Below are 18,412 nucleotides of genomic sequence, written 5' to 3'. Positions count from 1 at the left end.
TTCAGTGCAAAGGGGGAGAGGTTTACTGAAAGAAGGAAACTTTCCGAGTGAGACGGGTGGGAGGTGTAAAACAGCATGAATGGAGAGGCCGAGCCGCACTGAGACCAAAGGCAAAGTGGCAGCATTACATGCAGCTTGATGCTACTGCAGAATAAGTAGTCTTGATCAAAGAGTTTCAGATGAAGTGGGGAGGGACCATAATGTAAGAGACTGTACTCTATAACTTGTGAGGGAGAACCTTGGAATCACAAGGGGACACCAGCAGGGAAGAGGATTGAGCAGCAATGGCACCAGTTTCTGGGGGAATTCCGGAAGCACAGCTGAAATTCATGCCTAGCATCTGCTTCTGGTCCCTGAAACAAATGTCCTAAATCTGGCTCTCCACTAATGATCATCAATTGTATCCTTGAGAGCCTTGGTCAACCATGGGTGCTCCATCTTCTTATCGAGTTCTTCTTTTTGAACAGAAATATTAATTACTGAGCGGTTTGGGATATCTTTTTGAATGTCTGCTCACGTATACTCACTGGCCTACCTCTGGATCTATTTTCACATTCCGCTTCAGACCAAATGTGAGGCAGAAATCCTCAATTTAGATGCCAGGTTCTTCTCAATCATTCAGGAGGAACTTCTGCCAGTGGCTGAACAAAAGATCAGCGGAGGCTGACTCCATTCTCCAAGTTTCTGCATCTTTTCTGTTTCGGTTAGACGATGCCACATTCCTGTGAGCTGCGTCGAACGTGACCTCCTTTTCCATCAAACCAGAAATCCCCGAACTCTTGTGGACAGGGCCTTCAGCTTTGACTGTCCTATCTCCTACGGTGTTGCCCTCAATCCGTCCCCTCCATCCCAGAACAATGATAGATTTCTCCTTGTCCACACTTTCTCCTGCACGAGAATCCACATTCAAATATTCATCTTACGCAATTTCCACCGTCTCCAGCAGGACAGCATCATCAAACACATCTTCCCCTCCCGCCCACTGTCAGTATTTCACAGCGACAGTTCCCTCTTTGTCACCGTCCATCACCCCGAACGTTTCCCCACTCCCCCATCGCACCATCCCATGCAATTACAGAAGCTGCAACACTTGTCCATTCACCTCTTCCCTCCTCACTGTCCAAGGGCCCACACATCGCTTCCAAATGAAGCAGCATTTCACTTGTAAACTTTAAATCTGATCTCCTGTAATTGCTGCTCAGAATGCAGTCTATTTATATTGGCGAGAACAAATAGAGATTGATTTGAGGAACACACGCACTCTGTCTGCAGAAATAACCTTAACCTTCTCATTGCTTCCCATTTCAATAACTTACCTTGCTCTCATACTAACATTTCAGCCCTGGCCTGCTGCAATGTTCCAAGGCAGCACAACCCAAGCTCGAGTAACAACTCCCTTTTCACTTTCGTACGTTACAGCCTTTAGGAATTAATGTACAATTTCATAACTTCACAGTCTGACCCCATTATAACTGTTCTCCAGTTTCCGTACAATCTCCTCCCTGGCTTCCCGATGATCTTGTGTGGTTGCATCTTATTTATCTTTCACTCAATCGAGAGAATCGCTTTTCCCCATTCACAGCTTAATATAAAGCTATTTCACATGATCTTCTTGTTCACTATTACTAAAAGTATGTTTATCTTTTGCCACACCCTCTTTTACCCATCAACCCACTCCCCACACCTGTCAAGGGATTATAAAGCTCATTTTCCAATCCTTTTCAGTTCTGAAGAAGTGTCATACTGGACTTGAAAGGCTAACTCTGTTTCTCTGTCTCTGCAGATGATGCCAGATCTGTTGAGTTTCTCTAGAAATGAATAGGGTCAGAACAGGTTTTCAATTAAACAAATGACTATGGATACTGGAAATGAAAATCCAAAATTGCAGGAGAAAATGGGAGCTTTGTGGAAGGGTCACTGGTCCTGAAAGATTAACCCTGCTTTCACTCCCCAAGATGCTGCCAGATCTGCTGAGTTTCGTGAGCAATTTTTATTCAAGTTCTATAGACGTGTGTTCAAGCTGCTCAAACGCTCTGCCTCACACAGAATGCACTGGGAGGTGACCGATAATGCAAGGTGCACAAATTCCTTGATCGGAAATTGCATAAGGCTGGCATCACTGACACTGCAGAGCTCTTAATTATGCTCAGCTAGAGAAACAGAGGGGAACACATTCACATCAAACACAGAAGATGCCATTGGCGGAATGGAAAAGATTCAGATGCATATGTAAAGGGGTTTGAATAAAGCAACAAATTCGAGGCGCGACACCAGAGAGAGACCTTCAGCATAATCAGAATAGGAAAATGGAAGAAACCAGGTTAAGACACTGAATGCAGAGCTGATGGGTGAATGGGTCTTGGTGTGGACTGAGGGATAGTCAGTTGAATTGAATTGAACATATTGGAGCTCAAAGTGGGCATTCATGTGATGCTCTAGAATCACAGCAGCAGCAGAATTGTATTCGACTACAATCTGTAACATTTTCCCCAGGATAATCCCTCAGTCTACCATTACCATCAAGCTGACCTATGGTTCAGCGTCGAGTGTTGGTGAACATGATAGGGTCGGTACCATGTGTACCTAAACCTGATGACAATCCATTAAGGCTACCGCACTTGACTGGTTATATTCGCAACAGCACCACTAACACCTGATACAGAGGGCGGAATGATCCCAAGACTAACAGATCATATCGAAGTTCTGCAGTGCTGCCACATCCAGACATAAATGTCGCTGGACTATTAAACAGCTCACTGGAGGAGAGGACTCCATAAATATCGGCATCCTAAATAACGGGACAGTCCTGTACATCAGTGTAAAAGACATGGTTGTATTATCTGCACTTTCCTCAGCCAGAAGTGTTGAGTTGATGATCCACCTCACCCTCGCCATGCTGCCCGCAGAATCACAGATGCCAATCTTTAGTCAATCTGATTCACAGTATGTAACATGAAGAAACAGCTGAACACAGTAGATACGACAAAGGCAATGGACCCCGATACCATTCCTGCAATTGGACTGAAGACTTGTGCTGCAGAACAAGCTGTGTCCCTGGGGAAGCTGTTTCATTTCAGCTCCAACTCTGACATCTCCCTGGCAATCTGGAAAGTAACTCAACTATGTCCAATCCCATAACAAGGGAATAACTACAGTCTGACCATTTACCACGCCCTGAGTCCCATCGCAATGGTCATATTGGAGGGAGTTCTTTCTGGCAGATCTGTCAAGCAGCACAGAAATAACCGGCTCAGTTTGGTTTCAGATAGGTCCCCATGAAGAGATGGTGGTGTTGTGGAAACATCTCTGGATTACTAATCCAGACCAGGCTAATGCTCTGGCAGCTGGTGGAAGTTATAATTAATAAAATATCCAGATGTAAAACTGGAGTCATTAACAGTCACCTTGAAGCCAATGTCGATTGTAAACACCAATTTCTTTCCTCAATGTACTTTCAGGAAGTGAATCTCGGGTGCTTTCCTGGTCTGGCCTAAAGATGACTCCAGATACACAGATATGTGGAAAAGTCTACAATGGTCTCGGAAACGGCCAAGCAAGACACTCTATTGTATCAAGCTGCTCCAAGGTCTTCAAGCATAAAGCCGTACAGATCACCCGGCACCAGCCTCAGTATTGGAACGGGAAACACTATCCTATTGACCCTGCAGAGACCTCCTTCCTAACATCTGAGAGCTGGTGGCAACAGTTACAGAGCTTTCCCACAGACTGCACGGAAACTTCGGGAAAGGAGTAGGTCATTCAACACACTGAGCTTCCTCCATTCGAGTTCATGGTGAAAATCTCCTCAATTCAGTTTTCCCAAGACAGTGTTCATATCCTTTAGTATGTTTAAACATTGGAACATATAAAATAGGAACTACTGTATTCGCTTTGGTCGCTTTTGATCCTCCATTCAATATACAGGCAGTTATCCAATAAGGTGTGTTTATTAAACGCAATTTCGCTGCAACACAATTCGTGAATTGTGCCCCTTTCTTTATAAAGCGAGCTCCCGTCCACTGTTATGGGAATCCGTCTCTGGCTCCAGCTGAACACCAAATCCCAGCCTCAGGATTCCTCTATTTGCCAAATTCACCCTCAGTGTGTACAGCTAAAGCAGGAATGTAATCCGCTCTGCAAGCCTTGAAACTCAGCCTGAATGTAGGATTTGTGGTCTACATTTAGAAGAAATTTTATTTCAAGCGGGGAGGGAAATATCTTGGAGAGAACTGGAATGCCGCATCGGCATTACGTGGTCTGTCAGCCCTTGCGATTTCTGGTGAAGATCTTGGTGAAAGGTACAGTGCTGTCGTCAGTGACTATAGTGTTAATGTGTGACATTTACTGCACTAACTCCTTACAATACACAGTTTAAAAATTTATGTTGCCTGTGCTATTGTTTGTATTAGGCTGACTATTATTTTTGTTTTGATTTTTAATGGTAATTTTGTGCGTTCGCACCAAAGCCTCTTTTTCCATTGGTCCTATTATTGATATTGCACCATTTGCTATATTATGGTATTCCATAGGAACAGAGCCGACACAGTATTGGATCACTGCCTGTAATTATTGCTGATTCTATACCTCCACACCAAACTCCTGCACTGTCCACACCCCCCGCCCCCTTCTGTGTCTTGAAATCCATATTTATATTCAGTACCTTAGCTTTCACAGCCTGATCAGGAAATAATTTCTCAGTTTTACTAGTCTCTGACTGCAGACATTTAGTCTCATCTCAACGCACTTTGGCCTGGCTGTACCCAACACTGTGAGCCCATGTTTTGGACATCTCACCCAGGGGAATTATCATCCCTGTTTCCAATCTATCTCGCCATGTCAGAGTTCACCCATTTTCCTAAACCTCATGGAATACAGGCACTTGCGCCCAAAATCTGTTCCCACAACAAGCCTGTCGTCCCAGAGATCAATCTGGTCATCCTTCGCTGCTCTCCCTCAATGTCAGGTTTGTCCTTTATTAGGTATGGAGGCCGAAACTGCACACAATACTGCACAATGTTCAAGATGCGTTCTCATCAAGGGCCTGTACAGCTGCAGTAAGGCGCCCTCACTCGTGGATTCAAATCATTCTGAAATCAAGGTCAGCACACCATTCATTTTCAACAAAATTTTGTATTCAGTGACAGCTGAGCCTGCTCTAACCTGAGTGGGAAGCTTACAACAAGCTGGTAAAGTGTGGCTGCTGCTGTACAGGGTCTTAGTGAGATCACATCTGGAGTAATGTGCACAGATTTAATCTCCTCACTAAGAAAGGGTATTAGTATTAACTCAGATATTATTCCCTCAACTTATTTCTGCAATGAAAGTGTTAATCATAGAATCCTGATAGTGTGGAAGCAGACCATTTGACCGATCGACTCCACGCTGATCCTCTGCAGGCCATGCCATACAAACCCCACTCCCTAACCCCCTTCCCAACCCAATTTCTGCAACCTAACATTTTCCATGACTAATGCAACGAACTGGCACATTTTGGAACTTTGGGAGGAAACTGCAGTACTCGACAGCCATCCCTTGCAGGTACAGGGGGAATGTGCATAATCCACACAGTGACCCGAGACTGAAACTAAACCAGATCACTGGTGCTGGAAGGCAGCAGTGCTAACCACTGAGCTACCCACTGTGGACAACGCAACCTACCTGCTCAATTCAACACTCAAAACGTGGCGTAATAGCAAGGATATTGCATAAGTTTGCAAAATTCTCATTGCGCAACAGGATGAGGACAATGATATCTTAAGTGGCTTGGTCAGGAACAGGTGCAGGACATGCAAGACATCGAAGCTATCGTGTAGGAACACCAGGAGGACATTCATCCCATCGTTTGTGTAAAGCAGGAACAGAATGAGTCCAATCAGCCCTTATACAGGAGTTGGAGCCGATCTTTCACAGCCTCGTGCCTATTTCACAGGAATTGAAACGGACTGTCGAGATTATGGAAGGGGAAGAACTTAGAATAACCAACTTCACTCGGGAATTTAAAGGTATGAGCAAACGATTGGGACTGAAGACAAATTGATCAAATTTATTATTAAGAAATTAACAACAGGAGACTTTGAAAGTCAAACCACAATGCATCAAAGTCGACATGATTGTATTAAAGATAAAACATGTTTGAATGATTTTCCTAACTTTTTCGTATTCAGAGATGTGACAAACAAGTTGAATAAGGGGGATCTGAAAGATGTATTATATCTGGACTTCAAGAAGGCAATGCATAACATGCTTGACGAAAGATTAATATGAAAGACAAGACCACATGGGGTTGGGACAATTTATTTGCTTGGAGAGAAAATTGGCTAACCAATAAAAACAATGATATGGAGGTGCTAGCTTTGGACTGGGTTGAGTAAGGTCAACAATCGCATGGCACCAGGTTATAGACTGCCGGGTTAATTTGAAAACAGAAGCTTTCATTGTCCTGCTCTTTCGTCAGGTGTTAGAAAGAGAAGACCTTCGGCACACAAATTATTAGGAAAAGATGTAAGGCTTGTACAACACATGCACATGAATTGAACACATCTAAAATGACTGCTAAATCTTAATTCGGTTAGAATGGAGATGCAGGTTTTGATTGAAGATTATGCTAATACCAGAGTTCCTTTCAACTCCTGCCTGGAGAACCTTCAGATAGTATCAATGTAACGTAGGTGATGCTTCCAGTAAGACAACGTATTTTAGGCATTCAGTCTTGTTTGGGGTCTGTATGTGTCTTCAACTGGAATCAGACTGGGTTTATTTCCAAAGTAGGAGTTCATAAAATATCACATTGACTGACTGTCTACAAATTGTACATTTTTTGAGAAAATATAATGCATCTGGAAATAAAAGCCAGCAAATGTAAATTGATCTTACATATTAGATGTGCGTGTGTGCGTGTCGGTGTGTCTGCGTGTTTGTGTGCACGTGCGTGTGTGTGTTTGGAAACAATTTGGAGTGTCTGTGGGATGGAGAGAGAGTGTGTGTTTGTGAGAGAGTGAGGGTGAGCATGGTAGTCTTTGGGAGGGAGAGAGAGGGTGTGCGTGCGTGTGAGAGAGGGGAGAGTGTGTGTTTGGAAACAATTTGGAGTGTCTGTGGAATGGAGAGAGAGTGTGTGTGTTTGTGAGAGAGTGAGGGTGATCATATGAGTCTTTTGGAGGGAGAGAGAGGGTGTGCGTGCGTGTGAGAGAGGGGAGTGTGTTTGTGTGCGGGGAGGAGAGGGTGAATTTGCTTAGGTGGTATTTAAAGGGAAGAGGGAAAGGATGTGTGTCTCCTCGTTAAAACACAGGCAGATTTAGCAGATCCCTGTCCCCATACACACTCTGTGGTTTCAGAGCTTCCCATCTCTGCAGTTTCTGCTCCATTTATTGTTCATGTTGCAGACGCGGATGGTGTAACAACACACCCCATGCTCCATCCAGAGTTGGGTCATCAAACCCTCAGGTCTCCCTGAATATCTGAGGCCGCTTACAGTACAAACTCCAGAAAACCATCCCCAGCCCCTCCACGAACCTTTCCATAACAGGAGTCATTCCGAAACCCCTCATCTCCAAGTGAGACACCTGTTACTTGAGAATATTACTCGAGGGGTTTCCTCATGTGATGAACCGCACAATCATGTAAGAGGGACAAACACAGGCTTTCAGTGGTCAGGCAAAGACCAAGTTTCAAAGATGTGTCTCAATACTGCTGGGACTCCGTTTTAACATGGAGAAACAGCCCACCACGTACCATTTCATTGTTTCTGAGCTTCACAACGCCAGCACTCGATACACTCGGGAGCCAAAAAAAACACCAGGGAAAGGTACACAAAAACAAATAATTAATTAACTAATAACATGTTGTGAAAATATGGATAAGGAGACAGAGGTATGGGAGTAACTGGAGAAGTGAGACAATGGGGGGGGGGGGGGCAATCACAAGGATGAGAGCATTCAATAAAATTATTGCCAGATCAGTTGAAATGATTACTTACATCAAATTGTGAATCTGCCTCACAGAACGATCCCAGGCACCATAAACTGGGACAAGGGACCAGCCAGAATGGCAAGCTATGCACACCATGCTCGTGGACTACTCTATAAACTGTTCTACCTGCCCAACATGGGGACCATTGCAAACCTTTGCCAGTATATTGCTACTATATTTCCACAACAGAAATGTCTTGCATTGGAAGATTTGTAACCCATGCAGTGAGTGACAGTAAATGGGCTCCCACAAATGTATGACTCTGTATCTCGACTGCCGAAATATAAGGCAAGAGATTGTTTTGTGTATGTGTGTGTGTGTGTGTTGGTGGCAGTAGATTTGTAAATTGCTATTTGAGAGAGAATAGACATAGAGGAAATCAAGTTAAATGTGCACAACTGACAGGGCTTTTTGTCATTAACAGAGGGAGACTGAGGACCGTGTCATAGACAGAGGTGACGACGTGCTTGTGAATATTAAAGTAAAGGTTTTGCCAGACCCAGCAACAACATAAAGCAATCCGTACGGGAATGATGGGATTTTGGTCTGCGTTTAGATAAACGCCATGGAATACCGACTCAGATTTGGTTAAGCAGCAGCAGATCATTGGCTTTATTAAGACTGTGTTTCATAGCAGAAGATTCAAACAGCAGATGGGATGAACCAGTGAAGTATAATCTACACCTGTCAATAGTTAAAATTAGGAACGGTCTGGATATAGTGTCAGTAATCAGCTTGTGGTCAAAGGGACCACCGTAGTTGTGACTCTTCTGTTTCAGCCTCAGCTATTGGCCAGGGATGAGATGGAGTCAGAGGAAGGAAATGGAGTTTGCATCCAGAACAGAAGACAGTGACTTCCAAGCTTTCAGTAGTTAAATAGCAAGGGCAGTGATGCAATGATTCCTGGTTCATACCTGAAAGTGAGTAGGCCAGCCAACAAGGCACAGTACCAGAACTAAAGAAGGAGAGAAAGAATGAACAAGTTCACTGTTGTTTGTTGTGGTTTGGAGCGTGAATGCTTACAGAGTAGAGTAAATGAAAAGAACAGTAATACAGTCGCACGTGGTTAATGCAAACAATACATCGACAGTGAAATTTACCAGGGACACCAACAATAGCCAGGATAGGATAATAAAAACATCAAATAATGTAAAGTTCATATTTGATCCGCGATGTTAACGGCCACCAATAAAATGTGGAAAGAATCCAAACATAATAGGATAACCTCCTGTCCATTGTTGGAACATTTCAGTCGAATGTTCTCACATTTAGATCCACTTTTGGAACTGTCCAGTCAAATGTTCTCAGATTCTGATCCATTTTTGGAACTGTCCAGTCGAATGTTCTCAGATTCTGATCCATTGTTGTAACATTCCAGTATAACATTCTCAGATTCTGATCTACTGTTGGAACTTTCCAGTCCAATGTTCTCAGTTTCTGATCTCTCCCTCTCTCTGGAGCAGTCGATCCCAGTTAGTACTATCGGCGATTCTCCCGCCCATACCATGGGATAATATATTGAATGGAGCCCTTTTATCATGAAAAGATGGAAACCCTCCACTGGGATAATTAGAATCCATGGAGACTGACATTAGTGACAGTCACCAAACAAACAGGTTCAGTTAACCAGTTCCTTACATCATTTTACATAACACAATAAAAGGGAACATTTACTTGGTTTGGATGGAATGGATGAGGATTGCTGAGGGATAGACCATAAATCTTTCAATCTTTATAATCTGTCTTCCCTGTATGTGGGAGTATTGTCGGAACACTGCACTGTTGTATACGTTTCACCCTGTTTATAAAAGGAGACAGGAATAAAGTAACAGCTGCATAAAATGTTTCGTGGAGACGTTTCTAGATATCTTTGTGTAATGCTGCTCCAAGTTTGAAATTCTCTGTTATCAAGTCCTTTCTTAACCTTGTGACATCATTCAGAGCATTGTAACTGCTGCTCAGAAACAGGGAGATACAGGAGGTAGTCACTCAACTGATCAAGACTGGGAAACAGGGACAGGAGGCAGTTTTGTATCTGTTCCAGACTGGGACACAGGGACAGGAGGGAGACACTCAACTACACGATTGCGGAACACAGGATTAGGAGGCAGTCACTCAATTGTTCGAGACTGGGATACAGGGAAATCGGGAGGCTAGTGAGGCCCCAGATTTCTGTTCCCCAGGAACAGGAGGAGGCGACTTACTACCCACCAGTCTGGGACACTGGGAGAAAAGGGAAATTGGTTTGTTACTAACAGGAATATCTGAATAGGTTGCATGAGCGAGCCATTCAATCCTGTTCCAACGTTTTTCAAAACCATGACTGATCCGATTGTGATTCTCTCATCCCATTTTATAGAGATTCCCCTCTCTGCAGCTTCTGCTCTATTTGTTGGTCATGTTGCAGATCCAGGTGCTGCAACTACAGTCACCATGTTTCATACAGGTTTGGGTCACCAAAGCCTTTGGTCTTCATGAATTTCCACAGCAGCTTAAAACACAGCCTCCAGGAAACCAGCCCCAGCATTTCCACGAAGGTACCAAAACGAGAGTTAAGTCAAATGTCAGTCAAATGCAAGTGAGAAGCCTGGTCTAAATCACTAACATGTTACTGAGTACATGAGCAGCAGAGAGTGATTAACACAGGCTTTCAATGGTGAGGCACAGAGAAAATTACAAAGATGTGACTCAAAACTGCTAAAACCCCACTATCCAACATGGAGCACAGGGCAGGACACTGGGAAGTCAAATTAAATGCAAGTAATCAGTTTTGAACATTGTTTCTAAGCTTCTTAGTGTTGGAAGCTGATGCTCTTGGGTGAGCAACATACAATGGCAGTAAAAGATATAGTACAGTTTTTCACATTAAAAATGGACAATTAAAACTGGATGGTGGGGAAGCAGTTTAAACACCAACTAAGGGGAAATAGACAGAGGGAGAGAGACTCTGAGTCAGTGTTATGGAAGGATGTGTTTGCAGGCTTCAGAATGCTGAAGTGAAGACATCTCGATCATATCTAGCAACATAGGTTAGTATGTCCGGGAATGATGAATTAATACGATATTGGTGCAAGGTCAGATATTGTCAAAGTCTCGGAGGTGTACAGCACGGAAAAGACGCTTCAGACTAACTCGTCAATGCTGATGGGATATCCCAAACTAAACTAATCACATTTGCCAGCATTTGGCCAATATCGAATTAAACCCTTCCTCTTAATGTACCTATCCAAATTCCATTTAGAAGTCGTAATTGTAAAAGCCTCCACCACCTCCTCTGGCATCTCATTCCAAACATGCACCACCCTGTGTAGGAAAAAGTTGCTCCTTAGGTCATTTTAAAATCTTTTCCCTCTCATCGGAAATCGATGCTCTCTAGTTTTAGGGAAAATGAACTTGGCTATACACCCTATACATGCTCTTCACGTTACAGGAATAAAATAAACTAACCTACTCGCACGCTCCCTATAACTCCAATCCTGGCAATATCCTTGTAAATCTTTACTGATTCTCTTCAATTTTCACAATATAGTTCCAAAATGAGGGAGACCAGAATTGAATGCAGTACTCTAAAAGTGGCCAACGTAATGTGCTGTACAGCAGCAACATAACCACCCAATTCAAATAGTCAAAGCACTGACCAATAAAGGCAAGCATACCAAATGCATTCTTCACAATCCTATCTACCTGCGACTCTTCTTTCAAGAAGCAATAAACCCGCATTCCAAGGTCTCTTTGTTCAGCAACACTCCCCAGGACCTTGCCATTAAGTGTATATGTCCTTACCTGATTTGCATTTCCAAAATGCAGCACCTCCCACTTATCTATCTTAAACACCATCTGCCAATTCTCAACCCATCTGCCCATATGATCAAGATCCCATTGTACTCTGAGATAAACCTTCTTTGCTCTCCACTACACCATCGATTTTGGTTTCAGCTGCAAACTTCGCAACTATTGCTGCAATGTTCACATCCAAATGATTTATGTGGATAGTGAAAACTAGCGGATCCAGTACCAACCCTTGTAGCACACCAATGGTCACAACCCTCCTGTTCGAAAAACAATCTTCACCAACATCCTCAGTCTCCTGCCCTCGGGCTAATTCTGTATACCTACGGCTAGTTCTCCCTGTATTCCATATGAACTAAACGTGTTAACCAACCTACCATGCAGAACGTTGTCAAATGCCTTACTGAAGTCCATACCAACAATATACACCTCTGCCTCAATGAATCCACTTAGTCACTTCTTCAAACATACTCAGTCAACTTAGTGAGACACAACTTTCCATGCTTCGAGCCATGTTGCCTATTACTTATCAGGCCTTGCTTTTCAAAATCCACGCAAACCTTGTGCCTCATAATCCTTACCAACAACTGGCCCTCCACTGAAGTCAGGCTCACTAGCTTTTCCTTACCATCCTTCTTAAACATTGTCAGTAATCGCACCAAGTTCGCAAACCTCCTATCTTCCAGCATCTCATCTGTGACAATTGACGATACAAATATCTCAGCAATGGGCCCATCAATCTCTTCACTCGCTTCCCCCAGTGTTCTAGGTTACATCTGATCAGGTCCTGGAGATTTTCTCACCTTTACGAACTCCAGCATCTCCCTCTATGTAATGCAGGCACTTTTCAACGTGTCACGGTTTATTTCCAAAGTTCTTTAGCTTGCATATCCGTCTGCACAGTCAATACTGACGCACGATGCTTATTTATTATCGCCTCCATCTCCTGCGGTTTTGCACATCGGCAAGCTTGCTGATCTTTAAGTGCCCCAAAACTCTCCTGAGTTACTTTTTTGTCCTTAATGTATGTGTAGAGTCCATTTGGATTCTCCTTAACCCTATTTTCCAGAACTATCTCATGTCCCCTTTATGGCCTCCGGATTTCCCTCTTATGTATACGCCTACTGGCTTTAGACCCTTCTCGACAGTCACTTTAAATCTGGAATTAAGAGCCAAATGACAATGATGAATCCATTTTCGATTTTTGGGAAAAAAAACCATCAGGTTCGCTGATGGCCTTGAAGGAAGCAAACTGCCTCCTTACCCGGCATGGGTTACATGTGACTCCAGACCGACAACAATGTGTTTGTGTTGGGTAATGAATGCAGGCCCAACTAGTGATACCCGCATCCCGTGAATGAGTACTGAAAAAAACGTTGACTCCTGCTCTCTCTCCCTCTCTCTCTACCTGACATATGCTTCCCTCTTATTTGTAACCTGACACTCAATTTCTCCAGTCCTCCAGCATTCCTTATACCTACCAGCCTTACCCTTCAGTCTAACAGGGATAGACTGTCTCTGTGATTTTGGCATCTCATTTTTGAAGGTTTCCCTTTCTCAGCTGGCCCCGTAACTGCGAATATCTTTTCCAAACCCGTTTGAATTTCTTGCTAATATCATCAAAATTGTCCTTCCTCCAATTTAGAGCACTATCTTTTAAACCCAGTTCTTCCTTTTCCATCTCTATTTTAAAACTAGTAGAATTATGATTATGTGTCCAAAAGTGCTTCCTCACTGATATCTCAGTCTCCTGCCCTGCCATATTTCCCAAGGGGAAGGTGACGTTGAGTTCCTTCTCTGTGATGGAGAGCATTGGTCAAGCAGCTGCAGCGTTGAAACTGGGATTGGGGTCAACAGTGTCTTCGTCTCATTGGGCTGAATCGAACAATAAATTATCTCAGTGCCATTTTCATTGAGTTTGACATGGGGATTGTCTGCACAAGGTCGAGCTAGTTTCCTGGTGCTCCCTTAACGAACTCACCTCATTAACTGCCCCCCCCACCCCATGGTGCCCCTCTCATTCAATATCATCCCTATTCTCCCACTCATCACGACTGGAGGTACACACCATCGCACTGATAGCCTTGGATATTATGTTATCCCTGGCACTTGTGCCATCTTTAAAAGCCCAGGGGGCACACACTTGAGCTTTTTGATGTCGGAACTGATTTGTACAGTTTACCCCGAGCATGGCAGATAAGTGCAATTACATCACGGTTTGTCGACAGGGGCACGGAGGACCTGGTGGATGAGCTAGTACAGAGGGGGACCATTTTCTTCCCAGAAGGGGTTCACACTATCAGACACACATGGCATGGTCTGAGCGCACCACCCAGCTCAGTGCAGTACCTGCGGTCTGAAGAAATGCCCAGCAATACAGCACAACCATCAATAACCTGCTCCGTTCTTTCAGGTCACCGTATTCTCTCTGCTCCTTCACACTCACTGTATATCTGTTGCAGCCGCGACCCAGAACAACGTTCATGCTTCACCACTCTCATTGCTGCTTGCACACCGTCCCTCTCTCTCTCTCTCTCCTCATTATCCCCCCCGCCCCCCTCCCCCAACACGCACACACGAAGAACATTGAATGGATACGCCAATGTGGACTGACTCCCTCCAGAAACCTCACCATATCTCCCCCCAACTACACCAGCACTAACAGCAAGGGTACCCACTCCCACCCTCCCTCCCTTTCTCCCATTCCAGGAGAAACAACCTGGAATAGACAGAAATGACCAAGCCTCATGTGGAGGTTATGAACTATCCACGTCCCACATACTGAGTAAGTCGCAATATTCAGTGAAGGGCAATTCTCACTTTCAACTCACTGTCAGTTCCGTTTCCCCCCGGCACAATTAGAAGCCGTGGCCCTGATGCCATCTCCCTTTTGTGTCGAGCTGGTACAAATGGAATCCCCACGGTCTCGGTGGGCAGGAAGGTGGACTCACATCACATCGTCTCCATCACATCTCAGGAAGGGAGCACGAAAACTCCCTTGTACACCTCCTCCTGTAAACAGCTGAGATGCTAAAACTAATCTGTGAGATTTACTGCTCTCCCCACTTGCCCTGACATCTTCAATAATCGGTTCTCATATACACCCTGGGCCCTCTATTCCTGCACTTCCTTTATAACGGTACAAACTGTTTTATATTGTCTTTCAATGTTCTCACACTGCGCTGCATTGATCCTCATTTGCCATCTCCCTGAACATCAATTTATAACTTTCCTGTTGGAGTTCCACACCGTCCTCAACAAACTTTACAATTCTTTGAGGTTTGGTATCTGCAAATATTGAAATTGTCCTACAGTCACACTCCACTCAAAAATAATGACACACACCAGACAAAGCAAGTGAAATATTGACATACTCTCCATGTCTGTATTACTGTCAATGTATGGTGAGTGCCTCTATGTGTCTGTATTCGTGTGTGTATCTGTGTGGGGCGGGTCTGGCAGTCTGTGTGATGTTTAAAGTGATGTAATATCCTCCGATATGAGTTCTGAGTAAGGGTCACTCGATCGAAAACGTCAACTTTCATTTTTGTCCAAAGATGCTTCCAGAGCTGCTGAGATTTCTGTTGTTTTCAATCTCTGTTTCACCCCACCCCGATGCCCCACCCCACTGTAATCGTGGTGTTGAAGTGTGTAAACGACCAGGGATTCAGTCTGAGAGGGAGAGAGGGAGTGCAGCAGCTCACAGCACAATCCAACATGAACTTTGAATGCACCAAACATACACACGCGCGCAAACACGCGCGCGTGAACATACATACACGGACATGCACATGCACACATTAGGTTGGTTTGGAGAGGATTGTCATTGCACTTAGGCCGTCAGAGTGGAATACGTTCATATGTAGAAATGTCTGCGCTATTTCTGCAATGTGTAAATGGTTTTTCTCTGGGTAGTATTTCCAACACACAGAATACACATTAAAGCATACTTCCATTGTCATTATAACCAAGCAATTCCGAGTGAGCCGTTTTCCAAGGCAATGAGATTAATTTTAATGCACTTCCTTGAACTTGGAATTATTAATGTTTTACTCTTACAATTCATGATTCGGAGGTACCGGTGTTGGACTGGGGTGTACAAGATTAAAAATCACAAAACACCAGGTTATTGTCCAACATGTATATTTGGAAGTACACTCGCTTTCGGAGCGACGCTCCTTCATCAGGTGATTGTGAATCAGGTGATTTATCACAATCACCTGATGAAGGAACGTCGCTCCGAAAGCGAGTGTACTTCCAAATAAAACTTTTGGATTATAACATGGTGTTATGTGATTTTTAACTTTACTCTTACAAGTAATCTTACATGTGAGAAAGATTTGAAAAGACCCAAACCAGACCAGCAGAGTGTGGGCTTGTATCACTTTAAAGAAAAGAGAGAAAGGGAGAGCAAGGAAGAGTGATTTTGACCCCGTTTCAGCGATTCACACCAAAAACAAGAAGAACTCCTATTGCACAGAGATGCAGAGGCAGAGATCCATACACTAATGCAGGAACACATGTAACAAGCACAGAGAGATAGACATGCACACAGAGGTTAACAGATATATATATATAGACACACAGGAATAGACAAACACCAACAGAAATATGCAGATACATACTTGGACATACAAACACACACAGACTCATCGGGTTATACAGGGTATTTGCATACAGACCTATCGGCCCATACAGTCCACGCTGACCATCATTCCAAGCTAAATCATTCCCATTGTCTGCGCTGGGCCCAGATTTGTCAAAGTGTTCCCTTATTCTTGTACTTTACCAAATGCGTTTTAAAAATTTGAACTTTACCAAAATCCATCACTTCCTCAGGAAACTCATTCCCTACACGAACCACATGCTGTCTAAAAAAATGAATCACCTCATAGAGTCGTGATCAGATGGACCCAAGAAATTTGTAGGAAGCTAAGGAAGTGATTGCTGGGTCCGTTGCTGGGGCGTTTTCATCATCAATAGCCACAGGTGAGATGCTGGAAGTCAATGAGTTTCACTAAAGTTCTGCTATGAAACAAAATGGAAAAAAAGCCAAGAATTATAGATTGGGGATCCTGACATCAGTGGTGGGCACGGTGTTGGAGGGGATTATGAGCTCCAGGATTTCCATGCATTTGGAAAGGCAAGAACTGATTAGGGATAAGCAAAATTGAGGACTACTGATGCTGGAGATCATAGTCTAGATGAGAGTGGTACTGGAAACGCAGAGCAGGTCAGGCAGCATCTGACGAGTGGGAAAATCAACGTTCTGGGCAAAAACTCTTTATCTGGATAGTGAAATTGAGTTATGCGTGGAAACTCATGTCTCACTAATTTGATATATTTTTTGTTGCGAAGTAACGGAGACGATTGATGATGGCAGAATGCTGGCTGTGATATATATGGACTTCAGTTAGGCCTTCGACATAGTTCCCCGTAGAGATTGGTAGTAAGGTTAAATCACATGGAGAATTAGCTAGTTGGATACAGAACTGGCTCAAAGGTATAGGACAGAAGATGGTTGTGGAGGTTTGTTTTGAAGACTGGAGGCCTGTGACCAGTGGAGTGCCACACGAATCGATGCTGGGTCCGCTACATTTCGTCATTAATATAAATGATTACGATATGAACATAGGAAAGTTCGTAATTTTGCAAATGGCACCAAAATCGGAGGCGTAGTGGCCAGCAAAGAAGGTCACCTCAGATTACGACGGCATCTTAATCAGATAGGCCAATGGACGGAGAAGCGGCAGACAGAGTTTAATTTAGATAATTGTGAGATGCTGCATATTGGAAAGGCATATCTGCCAGGACTTATACACTTACTGGGGAGAGTTTCTGAACAAAGTGACCTCACAGCACAGGTTTATAGTTCCTTGAAAGTGGATTTGCAGGTGGATAGGACAGTGAAGAAAGTATTTGATATGTTATTGGTCAGTGCATTGTGTATATGCGTTAGGAGACTGGATTGCGAGTGTACAGGACATTGTTTCGGCCACTTTTGGCATACTGTATGCAATTCTGATCTCCCTGCTCTGTAGGAAGGATGTTGTGAAACCTAAAGGGTTCAAGAAGGGATGACGCTGATTTTGCCATGGGTAAAGGGTTTGCATTAGAGGGAGAGGCTGTTTAGGCTGAGCCTGTTTTCCCTGGAGGATCAGAGGATGAGGGTTGATGTTAGAGGTTATTAAAATCATGGGTGCAACAGATAGAGTGAATAGCCAAGGTCTTTTCCCTAGGGTAGTGGAGTAAAAAACTAGGTGTCAAAGGTTTAAAGTGGGATGGGAAAGACAAAAAAGGATTCTAATGGGCAACATCTTCATGTAGACGATGGTCCGTGTGTAATGAGCTGCCACAGGAAGGTATTGAGGCTGGCACAATTAAAACATTTAAAAGGCATCTGGATGGACAGATGGATGGGAAGGGTTTAGATGCAAATTGACCAAATGCCGGCAAATGGCATGGGAATAATTTTTGCTGTCTGGCTGGCATGGACACGTTGGAACAATGGGTCTGTTTCTATGCTATACAGCTTTATGCCACTATGTCTTTTAAGAAACTTCGTCCTCTTATCTTAACACAATCTCCAATCGAGGGAAAATAGACTAAATATTCAACATTTTCGCTAACTTTCATGATATTATAAACCTCTACAAGG

The sequence above is a fragment of the Chiloscyllium plagiosum genome, unplaced genomic scaffold (genome assembly GCF_037043375.1).
Source record: "Chiloscyllium plagiosum isolate Xiang-an unplaced genomic scaffold, Cpla_swu_hap1 HiC_scaffold_49, whole genome shotgun sequence".
Lineage (NCBI taxonomy): Eukaryota > Metazoa > Chordata > Chondrichthyes > Orectolobiformes > Hemiscylliidae > Chiloscyllium > Chiloscyllium plagiosum.
Note: the sequence above shows the minus strand (reverse complement) of the source record.